We start from the raw sequence: 11157 nt of genomic DNA, 5'->3' as shown, positions 1-11157 counted from the left end.
GTTGGTGCTCTTTTTAGTGAGTATGTTCTTCACCCTGTTCTCAGAGGACATTTGAACAAAAAACGGGTGGCTCCACCATGGGCTATCTGGCACCGAGCGCTGTGACCCACACTTTCGAATGCTCAATGGCGGTGCCTCTGATCAGGGGAGCACATGCCTCGTGGTTATTGTCTGGTAGCCCCCCTCCCCCCCCAAAGCCCCCCCGTAGTCTTATCTGTTCTGTGCACCCTAATCCACCCTTTCTACTGCCATTTAAACCAGGATTATATGTGGGGTGGTTAGAGTGGGATTTTGTGAGGTAGAGGGGGAGGGTTTAGATGTAACTCATTTGTAACAATGTGATGTTTGAGAAGAGCATGTGAATTCAAGTTTGCAAAGATAAAAGCTGCAAGAATTCCTTAAGTTGTTTTTTTTGTAAAATAGTTCTGAAATGACAAAGTCCAAGAGAACTGTTTGTCTGTCTCTCGTTCTCTCCGGCTCTGTTTTGCACTCTGTAGTTAACTCTGCCTGTCGAGTTGCTATTTAAAAGTGCTCGTTGTACGTTTTGCTTGCACTGCATGGAGCGACAGCTCCACAATGGAGGCAATCAAAACAGAGGCAGCAATTTCGCTAAATGCGGCCCTCCAGCGGCCGATATCACCGGGCCGAGGACGCGCGGCCGGCTTGGGATTACGCTCCGTGCCTTCAACGCGATGGTATTAGCGCGTTCGATTGTCTGAAACATTCACGGAGTGCCCCAGCAATATAGGGCACAATGGCAGTGTCGGGGAAGAAAGGGTCGTGATAAATCCGTGTTTCTGTTTTTACCCCAGTTCGCCTGTTAATTGCATCTCTTGCACTTTTTATTGTTTTTACTTTATTCTTTCTTGCATCCGTCTTTTTAGCAATTCTTACTCTCGTTACCTCCACCACCGAAGGTGGACAGAAGCTATGTCTTCACCCTTCATCTGTGAGCAGGATATCTCAAAAAGTTGTAGACGGATTTGGTGGACATGGATGTGTGACAAGGTCAAAATGATTAGATTTTGGTGAAGATCTGGATACTACAATATTTTAAGTGATTCTTTACTAATGAGAGATGGGGACAAAAATGATATGTAACATATCTCAAAAAGTTAGGGACAGATTCGGTGGAAATTTGGTGGATGAGTTGGGGAGGTGACAAGAACAAGCCGATTAGATTTTGGAGGAAGCAGATCCAGCCTATGAATCGGAGACAAAACATGAACTGTACAACTTGGCGGAGGTATGCACTCCACCGAGTGCTGTTCTAGTTACCTTTGCCGAAGGAGGGTATTGCATTTGGGTTGTCTGTCTGTTTGGCCACGCAGAACTTTAGTGTTTATCTCTGCAGCCGTTTGTTGGATTGAGATGAATTTTTCACCATCGGAGTGACTACTCCTGTACAATCTTACAATGATAATTATGACGTCATAGGTCACGTAGTGTGGCAGCCATGTTGGAAAAACAGAAAAACTTAACCTCTGAAATTGCACCAAGGAAAAAATTGAAACTCAGCACATGACAAGTACTCATGGGGAACGTGATATTTTATGACATCATAGGTGCCTTCGTAATGGCATCATAATTGCATATGTAGAATGTTACATCCGATCAGTATGAAAATTTTTGAGGGTTATCTTGGGATAAAATGGTCCAAAGAAAAAAATTAATTGATGTCATCGGTCACATGATTCAGCAACCATATTTAAAAATATATAATGCCTTCAAAAATCTTCTCTGAAGTGGCTGAACATATCGAGGCAACTTTACACGGATGACCACCGATCCATGAGGAACAAAAGGTTCACACATATGATGTCATAGGTAACATGGTTTGGCAGCCAAATTGGATTTACCCTAAATCCTATTAAAAAAAATTCTCCAGAACAGTCTGACATATCGAGGGGAAACGTCACACAAATGTTCCCCAAGCCATGGGTGTTCAAGTTTGTTAAGGGATTATTGAAAGGTCACATGGTTTGGCTTGAAGAAAAATATTAAATGTTTTCTCTGGAACCGCTTAATTGAAGTGAAACCTTACAATTATGTTCTAGTAGTGATGGGGAATACATGTTTTAAATTTGAAGTTTATCGGATGTATGGTCTGGCAGCCAGAATTATTTAATTTTTTTTTGATCTGATTTCTTTATATTTTTTATATATTTTTTTTTTTAATGAGGCTCGCTTGGTTGTACCTGGATGGGTTTGATGGTAGAGGAGTAGCAACTGAAATGTGAATCCTATCCAGGTTCCTCCTGATTACTTCATCCTTGCTTTTTGCTTGTTTGGGTTCCTTCTGATGACTCCAATGCAAGACTGTTCCTATTTGGTCTTCCATTTGATTTGAGTTGAATTTATTTTAATCCCATTCTACATTCAATTGAATAATAATAATAAACGTCATGGGTCAGGTGTCCGATCAAATCGGGACGTCTTGGTACCCGGTCATTACTGCCAGCAGTTTTAAAATGGTAGTTATAGTTATGTCTCTTATTAATTACGTAACACACCAGAACACAAACACCATGCAAAACAAGTTCTGGCGAGGGTCTGCAATCTCTGATTGCTCTTTTTCTTGTTTTCTGCCACATCTCCATTATGCTCTGTTTTTGGTGTTAGTTTGATGTTGGAAATATCTATTGCTGTTTGCAAATGGTGTTTCATGTGAAGCCATAACAAGACTGTGGATTGCCAGTAAGCTTCCTTCCAATTACAAGCAAAGTCTCGTCCAGTCACCCATATCTGGACATGGTGCTGCTCCTTTCTGAGTAATGGTGGGAAGTCATAAATGTACCGTGTACTTGCAGGTATATTGGGTATTTGGTAAAGTTTGGCATCATGCCCTGCTTGCTTAGGTCTTTGCCTCTGGCACACAAGTCCACCATACCTTTTTTTTTTTCTGATTTCTTCTACTTGTGCAATCAACATGTCACACAATGGAACCCTGCCCTCTTCCTTCTCAGTAAAGGTTGGAGCACCCCAAGGTAGTATCTTGGGAATAGTCTTGGTCCTCGTCTACATTGGAGACCTCACCATGTTCTATGGAAAGCCCTCTCTTCCTTTTTATAGATGCCTCTGCATTGTTTCATACATTAATCAATTCTACGGATATGCAGACTTCAGCGGAGTCACTTCCTGCCGATCTGGAATTGATTAGATGCTGGAAAGATAAATAAGATCTGTTATTCATTCCTGGCAAATATCGCACTCTGTCATTTGGGAATGATCGTGGAATTTGGTATCTACTTCCATAGTCAGCACTGGAAGAGGTTCAGTCTCTTGAATTTCTTGGCATCCATCAAGCACAACCTCTCTGAGGCCAACCATGGAACAACGCTGGATTTAAACACTAACCACAGACTGGGCATCCTTCGTTTCAAATCATTCTTTGAAAAATCTGAACTAACAGCCTGCAAGCCCCATTGATAGCTTCATGGAGGATTCCTCTCCCCAATGGGCTGATGACCCAGCATCACGTCTCCCATGGATTCTGTGAAATGTACTGTGTTGAGGTCGAAGCATAAGGTCTGTTGCTTTCACATCACGGACAGGTTGGGGGGGGGGGGCTCTCGTTAATTAATTAATTTATTTGTAATTGCCTCTTCTCTGGTCTAGTTCTCTGTGCTCTCTGCCTTCTAACCCTCCCCAACTCCTCAAGGATGCACACACACCTCCTTCCACTAACCCCCTCCTCCTGCTGGTTAAACTTTAAAATTCAGCCTTTCCACCCACAAATCTAATTTGGTCCTCTTCTCCCACTTGTGGAACTGCCTTCAGGAATTGTTTAATCGCACTCTTTCTTCCATGGCTTCGAGCAAGCGGTGCACCACAATCTCATCTCATCCCTCATCCCTATGTGTGATGTTTTCTACCCCTATTAACCCAACCTTATTGCAGATTACTGTTTCCTCCCATCCTCTGTCTCTTTTCCTATTCATACATTACCTTGTTGGTGATGGTCCCACTGTCCTGATGTTGCCTTTACAACCCTCTGTCACACCTCCTTGTCTGTTTCATGAGCCTCTAATTTGTATCCAAAATGAAAACCCCTTCGTTTTTATCCACAGGGCACTCCCTGAGGTGTGAATAACGACAGCAATCTTCTTCGGTCATCACAGTCTAAAATGTCAATCAATCGAAAATCGGAAAAGGGGTGGGAGTACAAAACATGTGGACAGCGTGTGTGCAATAAGTGTGCTTTGTGTTCAACTATACAGGTGTAGACTACAGTTAGTGTCATTCAGGGATCTATGCACACACGCACGCACACACACACGCATCTCCATATAGAGAATCAAAGCTTTCTGAACGCCCCCATTTCCCTTGTTTCGTTTTCTTTCACCTGGACGTTGTTGGCGACGCGACGTTGTGCTTGCACGCATGCCCTCCCATATGCGGACAAGGTGTGTTCTTACTCCCCAATCTCAAAATACAACTGTTACCCTCCCCCACTGCTAACCCATTCTACCCCTCCCTCCCCCATTCCATGCGCAGCTCAGCTCGGCGTGTACTGATGACAGGAGGGGTTTAGCCGCTAATCCATGGCGGATTTCATCCAAGAGCTGACAGTTTTCCTGGCGGTCGAATGACGCACTTTAATTTTCTCGACGGATTTTTAATACCGCATCCAATCCCTCCATAGCTTGTTAGCTTCCAGCAAGTCATTGTCCCTTCCACCCTCTCCCCTTGCCAACAATTGGTCTTTAGGTCATTTATTTAATGTTCAGTAACAACGTGCTGACTGTACATCCTTGCTATAGAATTTTATATACATATACAATTATACATACAGGGTCATTCCGTGCCAACTCATCTAAATTTCAAAAACCTCCCCAGGTCACCTCCTCGGATTTTGCTGGAAAAATTCTTAAATGTAGATCTATATGGCTCTACCCACCATGCAAAAGATTAGCTTTCAATTCCTCATAGTTTAAAAAATGTCTATCTCTCGAGACCTTTGAAATTTGGCCCTAAAAATGCCAAATGTGAAAAACGCATTTTTTTTCAACTTCAGTGGCTTATAATTTTATAATGCACTCCTCTAGAAAGTTAATATTGCAAATATTTACTTATTGGCATCCAAATTTTTCAATTATGGCATCAGATAGCCTCTGGGATGCATATTTCTCACTCTATAGGAATCTAAAAATTGCTTTTGGGCCAAAACGAGCTAAAATAAGGTGAAACTATAGTAGCCCTCCTGAAAATATGGAACAACTTAGAATTTTTTCCTCGTAACACAGTGATTATAGGGTTATTATCTATCCATATATACATTTTTGTTGGGATAATACAGTTAGGTGATGAATTATGAAAGTTTTACCATAAGCCCTTGCCTCCAAGGACTCTAAAATGGACCAATTTTGTCCCCTGGTTTAACCATGTGGATTAGGATCTTCATTTTTTTTTTTCTAAACGTTGCCTCATATAAGATGTGTCTCGTGACCAAATAATTTTATCTAACGCCCATGGCTTCATATTAAAATAAATTTTTATTTACATGCACGTTTTTTATAATTATTCACTTTTTTCATATTCATGAGCTTATAAATCTGAAACTGAACACTCTAGCAAAGTGATGATACTGCAGATATTTATAAACTGGCATATGAAATTTAAGGATCTGTTGTCAGAATGCCTGATAAATGCATATGTTTCTATCTGTAGGAAGTTGAAAATGCCACTTTGACCAAAAATGGTGAATATTCTCATGGCCTCCAGAAAAAAAGAAAGATCAATGCTGGGTGCCATTACTCGACATTCTTTGTGTGGTTGAGGCCCCTGACATAAAATCTGGTGGACGTCAGTACAAACTCACAGCATGACTTTAAGCATGTTCAAGACCTGTTTTCTAAGATGTAAAATTCTGTGCCTCTGAGTGCTAGATAATCATGATAATGAATGTCATAAAAGACGAAAGCTCATTAAAGAGTTTTCTAAGGTATAAAAATTACTAATATTCATTGTCTCTGAATATCTGTAAATAAAAAAGCTGCTACTCAACATCTATCAAATTTGTCCTAATTTATAATTTGCAATCGCTTACGAAAGTAATCATTAGCATGTATTTATGAATAAATAACATCCTTATCACTAATGTCTAATAAGAAGCATAATTTAGCCTCATGGCGCACCCCTGCAAGTTCACCTTGTTTTGTACCAAGTGGGCCAAATTGCCATTTTTGGCTTCCTAAAACTAGGAGTATGTGCTTTCGAGAGATATTCCGATGCCACAATCTGAAATTTTGTATACCAGTTTAAAATTCTGCAGTAACTCTTTCCTGGATAGTTCCATTTAAGATTTATAAACTTCTGAATATGAAAAAAGTGAATAATTATAAAAAACGTGCATGCAAATAAAAATGTATTTTACTATGAAGCCATGGGCGTTAGATAAAATTATTCGGTCAGTAGACACATCCTATATGAGGCAATCTTTAAAAAAAGAAAATGAAGATCCTAAACCCCTCGCCACATGGTCAAACCAGGGAACAAAATTGGTCAAGTTTAGAGCCCTCGGAGGCAAGGGCTTATGTTAAAACTTTTATAATTCATCACCGAAATGTATTACCCCAGCAAAAATGTATCTATGGATAGATAATGACCCTATAATCACTGTTATAAGGAAAAAATTCTAAGTTCCATAATTTCAAGAGGGCTCCTATAGTTTCACCTTATTTTAGCTCGTTTTGGCCAAAAAGCCATTTTTAGCTTCCTATAGAGTGAGAAATATGCATCCCAGAAGCTATCTGATGCCATAATTGAAAATTTTGGGTGCCAATTGGTAAATATTTGCAATATTAGCTTTCTAGAGGAGTCTATTATAAAATTATAAACCACTGAAGTTGGAAAAAAATGCGTTTTTCACATTTGGCATTTTTAGGGACAAATTTCAAAGGTCTCTAGAGTTAGATATTTTTTAAACGATTAGGAATTCAAAGCTAATCTTTTGCATCATGGGTAGAGCCATATACATCTACATTTAAGAATTTTTTCCAGAAAAATCTGAGGAGGTGACCTGGGGACCCTTAGCTGAGTTGTCACGGAATGACCCTACATACGTGTGTGTATATATGTATATATATATATATATATATATATATATATATATATATATATATATATATATATATATATATATATATATATATATATATATATATATATATATATATATATATATATGTATGTACACCCGATGTTGAGTCAGGAACTATGGGCCGTGTCAAGCCGTGTGAAGATGGGGGGGGGGGGGGTGGGGAGGATGGGTGAAGATTGGGGGGTGGGGAGGATGGGTGAAGATGGAGGGGGAGGGGAGGAGGGGGTGAGGAGGATGGGTGAAGATGGGGGGGGGGGAGGGTGGCTGAAGATGGGGGGGTGGGGAGGGAGGGTGGCTGAAGATGGGGGGTGGGGAGGGGAGGGTGGCTGAAGATGGAGGGGGTGGGGAGGGAGGGTGGCTGAAGATGGGGGGGTGGGGAGGGAGGGTGGCTGAAGATGGGGGGGGGGGGAGGAGGGTGGCTGAAGATGGGGGGTGGGGAGGGGAGGGTGGCTGAAGATGGGGGGTGGGGAGGGAGGGTGGCTGAAGATGGGGGGTGGGGAGGAGGGTGGCTGAAGATGGGGGGTGGGGAGGGGAGGGTGGCTGAAGATGGGGGGTGGGGAGGGGAGGGTGGCTGAAGATGGGGTGGGGAGGGGAGGGTGGCTGAAGATGGGGGGTGGGGAGGGGAGGGTGGCTGAAGATGGGGGGTGGGGAGGGGAGGGTGGCTGAAGATGGGGGAGGGGAGGGAGGGTGGCTGAAGATGGGGGGAGGGGAGGGAGGGTGGCTGAAGATGGGGGGGTGGGGAGGGAGGGTGGCTGAAGATGGGGGGTGGGGAGGGAGGGTGGCTGAAGATGGGGGGTGGGGAGGGAGGGTGGCTGAAGATGGGGGGTGGGGAGGAGGGTGGCTGAAGATGGGGGGTGGGGAGGGAGGGTGGCTGAAGATGGGGGGTGGGGAGGGGAGGGTGGCTGAAGATGGGGGGTGGGGAGGGAGGGTGGCTGAAGATGGGGGGGTGGGGAGGGAGGGTGGCTGAAGATGGGGGGTGGGGAGGGGAGGGTGGCTGAAGATGGGGGGGTGGGGAGGGGAGGGTGGCTGAAGATGGGGGGGTGGGGAGGGGAGGGTGGCTGAAGATGGGGGGGTGGGGAGGAGGGTGGCTGAAGATGGGGGGTGGGAGGGAGGGTGGCTGAAGATGGGGGTGGGGAGGGGAGGGTGGCTGAAGATGGGGGGTGGGGAGGAGGGTGGCTGAAGATGGGGGGTGGGGAGGGAGGGTGGCTGAAGATGGGGGGTGGGGAGGGAGGGTGGCTGAAGATGGGGGGGTGGGGAGGAGGGTGGCTGAAGATGGGGGGTGGGGAGGGAGGTTGGCTGAAGATGGGGGGTGGGGAGGGAGGGTGGCTGAAGATGGGGGGTGGGGAGGGGAGGGTGGCTGAAGATGGGGGGTGGGGAGGGGAGGGTGGCTGAAGATGTGGGGGTGGGGAGGGGAGGGTGGCTGAAGATGGGGGGTGGGGAGGGGAGGGTGGCTGAAGATGGGGGGTGGGGAGGGGAGGGTGGCTGAAGATGGGGGGGTGGGGAGGGAGGGTGGCTGAAGATGGGGGGTGGGGAGGGGAGGGTGGCTGAAGATGGGGGGTGGGGAGGGGAGGGTGGCTGAAGATGGGGGTGGGGAGGGGAGGGTGGCTGAAGATGGGGGGTGGGGAGGGGAGGGTGGCTGAAGATGGGGGGTGGGGAGGGGAGGGTGGCTGAAGATGGGGGGTGGGGAGGGGAGGGTGGCTGAAGATGGGGGGTGGGGAGGGGAGGGTGGCTGAAGATGGGGGGTGGGGAGGGGAGGGTGGCTGAAGATGGGGGGTGGGGAGGGGAGGGTGGCTGAAGATGGGGGGTGGGGAGGGAGGGTGGCTGAAGATGGGGGGTGGGGAGGGAGGGTGGCTGAAGATGGGGGGTGGGGAGGAGGGTGGCTGAAGATGGGGGGTGGGGAGGGGAGGGTGGCTGAAGATGGGGGGTGGGGAGGGGAGGGTGGCTGAAGATGGGGGGGGTGGGGAGGGAGGGTGGCTGAAGATGGGGGTGGGGAGGGAGGGTGGCTGAAGATGGGGGGGTGGGGAGGGGAGGGTGGCTGAAGATGGGGGGTGGGGAGGGGAGGGTGGCTGAAGATGGGGGGTGGGGAGGGGAGGGTGGCTGAAGATGGGGGGTGGGGAGGGGAGGGTGGCTGAAGATGGGGGGGGGAGGGTGGCTGAAGATGGGGGGAGGGGAGGGAGGGTGGCTGAAGATGGGGGGTGGGGAGGGGAGGGTGGCTGAAGATGGGGGGTGGGGAGGAGGGTGGCTGAAGATGGGGGGTGGGGAGGGAGGGTGGCTGATGATGGGTGGGGAGGGAGGGTGGCTGATGATGGGTGGGGAGGGGAGGGTGGCTGAAGATGGGGGGTGGGGAGGAGGGTGGCTGAAGATGGGGGGTGGGGAGGGAGGGTGGCTGAAGATGGGGGGTGGGGAGGGGAGGGTGGCTGAAGATGGGGGGTGGGGAGGGGAGGGTGGCTGAAGATGGGGGGTGGGGAGGGGAGGGTGGCTGAAGATGGGGGGGTGGGGAGGGGAGGGTGGCTGAAGATGGGGGGGTGGGGAGGGAGGGTGGCTGAAGATGGGGGGTGGGGAGGGAGGGTGGCTGAAGATGGGGGGGTGGGGAGGGGAGGGTGGCTGAAGATGGGGGGTGGGGAGGGGAGGGTGGCTGAAGATGGGGGGTGGGGAGGGGAGGGTGGCTGAAGATGGGGGGTGGGGAGGGAGGGTGGCTGAAGATGGGGGGTGGGGAGGGAGGGTGGCTGAAGATGGGGGGTGGGGAGGGAGGGTGGCTGAAGATGGGGGGTGGGGAGGGGAGGTTGGCTGAAGATGGGGGGTGGGGAGGGAGGGTGGCTGAAGATGGGGGGTGGGGAGGGGAGGGTGGCTGAAGATGGGGGTGGGGAGGGAGGGTGGCTGAAGATGGGGGGTGGGGAGGGAGGGTGGCTGAAGATGGGGGGTGGGGAGGGGAGGGTGGCTGAAGATGGGGGGGGTGGGGAGGGGAGGGTGGCTGAAGATGGGGGGTGGGGAGGGGAGGGTGGCTGAAGATGGGGGGTGGGGAGGGGAGGGTGGCTGAAGATGGGGGGTGGGGAGGGGAGGGTGGCTGAAGATGGGGGTGGGGAGGGAGGGTGGCTGAAGATGGGGGGTGGGGAGGGAGGGTGGCTGAAGATGGGGGGTGGGGAGGAGGGTGGCTGAAGATGGGGGGTGGGGAGGGAGGGTGGCTGAAGATGGGGGGTGGGGAGGGAGGGTGGCTGAAGATGGGGGGTGGGGAGGGGAGGGTGGCTGAAGATGGGGGGTGGGGAGGGGAGGGTGGCTGAAGATGGGGGTGGGGAGGGAGGGTGGCTGAAGATGGGGGGTGGGGAGGGGAGGGTGGCTGAAGATGGGGGGTGGGGAGGGGAGGGTGGCTGAAGATGGGGGGTGGGGAGGGGAGGGTGGCTGAAGATGGGGGTGGGGAGGGAGGGTGGCTGAAGATGGGGGGTGGGGAGGGAGGGTGGCTGAAGATGGGGGGTGGGGAGGGGAGGGTGGCTGAAGATGGGGGGTGGGGAGGGGAGGGTGGCTGAAGATGGGGGGAGGGGAGGGTGGCTGAAGATGGGGGGAGGGGAGGGAGGGTGGCTGAAGATGGGGGTGGGGAGGGGAGGAGGGTGGCTGAAGATGGGGGGTGGGGAGGGAGGGTGGCTGAAGATGGGGGGTGGGGAGGGAGGGTGGCTGATGATGGGTGGGGAGGGAGGGTGGCTGATGATGGGTGGGGAGGGAGGGTGGCTGAAGATGGGGGGTGGGTGGGGAGGAGGGTGGCTGAAGATGGGGGGGTGGGGAGGGGAGGGTGGCTGAAGATGGGGGTGGGGAGGGGAGGGTGGCTGAAGATGGGGGGTGGGGAGGGAGGGTGGCTGAAGATGGGGGGTGGGGAGGGGAGGGTGGCTGAAGATGGGGGGTGGGGAGGAGGAGGGTGGCTGAAGATGGGGGGTGGGGAGGGGAGGGTGGCTGAAGATGGGGGGTGGGGAGGGAGGGTGGCTGAAGATGGGGGGTGGGGAGGGGAGGGTGGCTGAAGATGGGGGGTGGGGAGGGAGGGTGGCTGAAGATGGGGGGTGGGGAGGGGA

Source organism: Eptatretus burgeri, chromosome 13 (genome assembly GCF_056783735.1).
Source record: "Eptatretus burgeri isolate ZD-2024b chromosome 13, Ebu_testis_v1, whole genome shotgun sequence".
NCBI lineage: Eukaryota > Metazoa > Chordata > Myxini > Myxiniformes > Myxinidae > Eptatretus > Eptatretus burgeri.
This window is presented reverse-complemented; position numbering follows the sequence as displayed.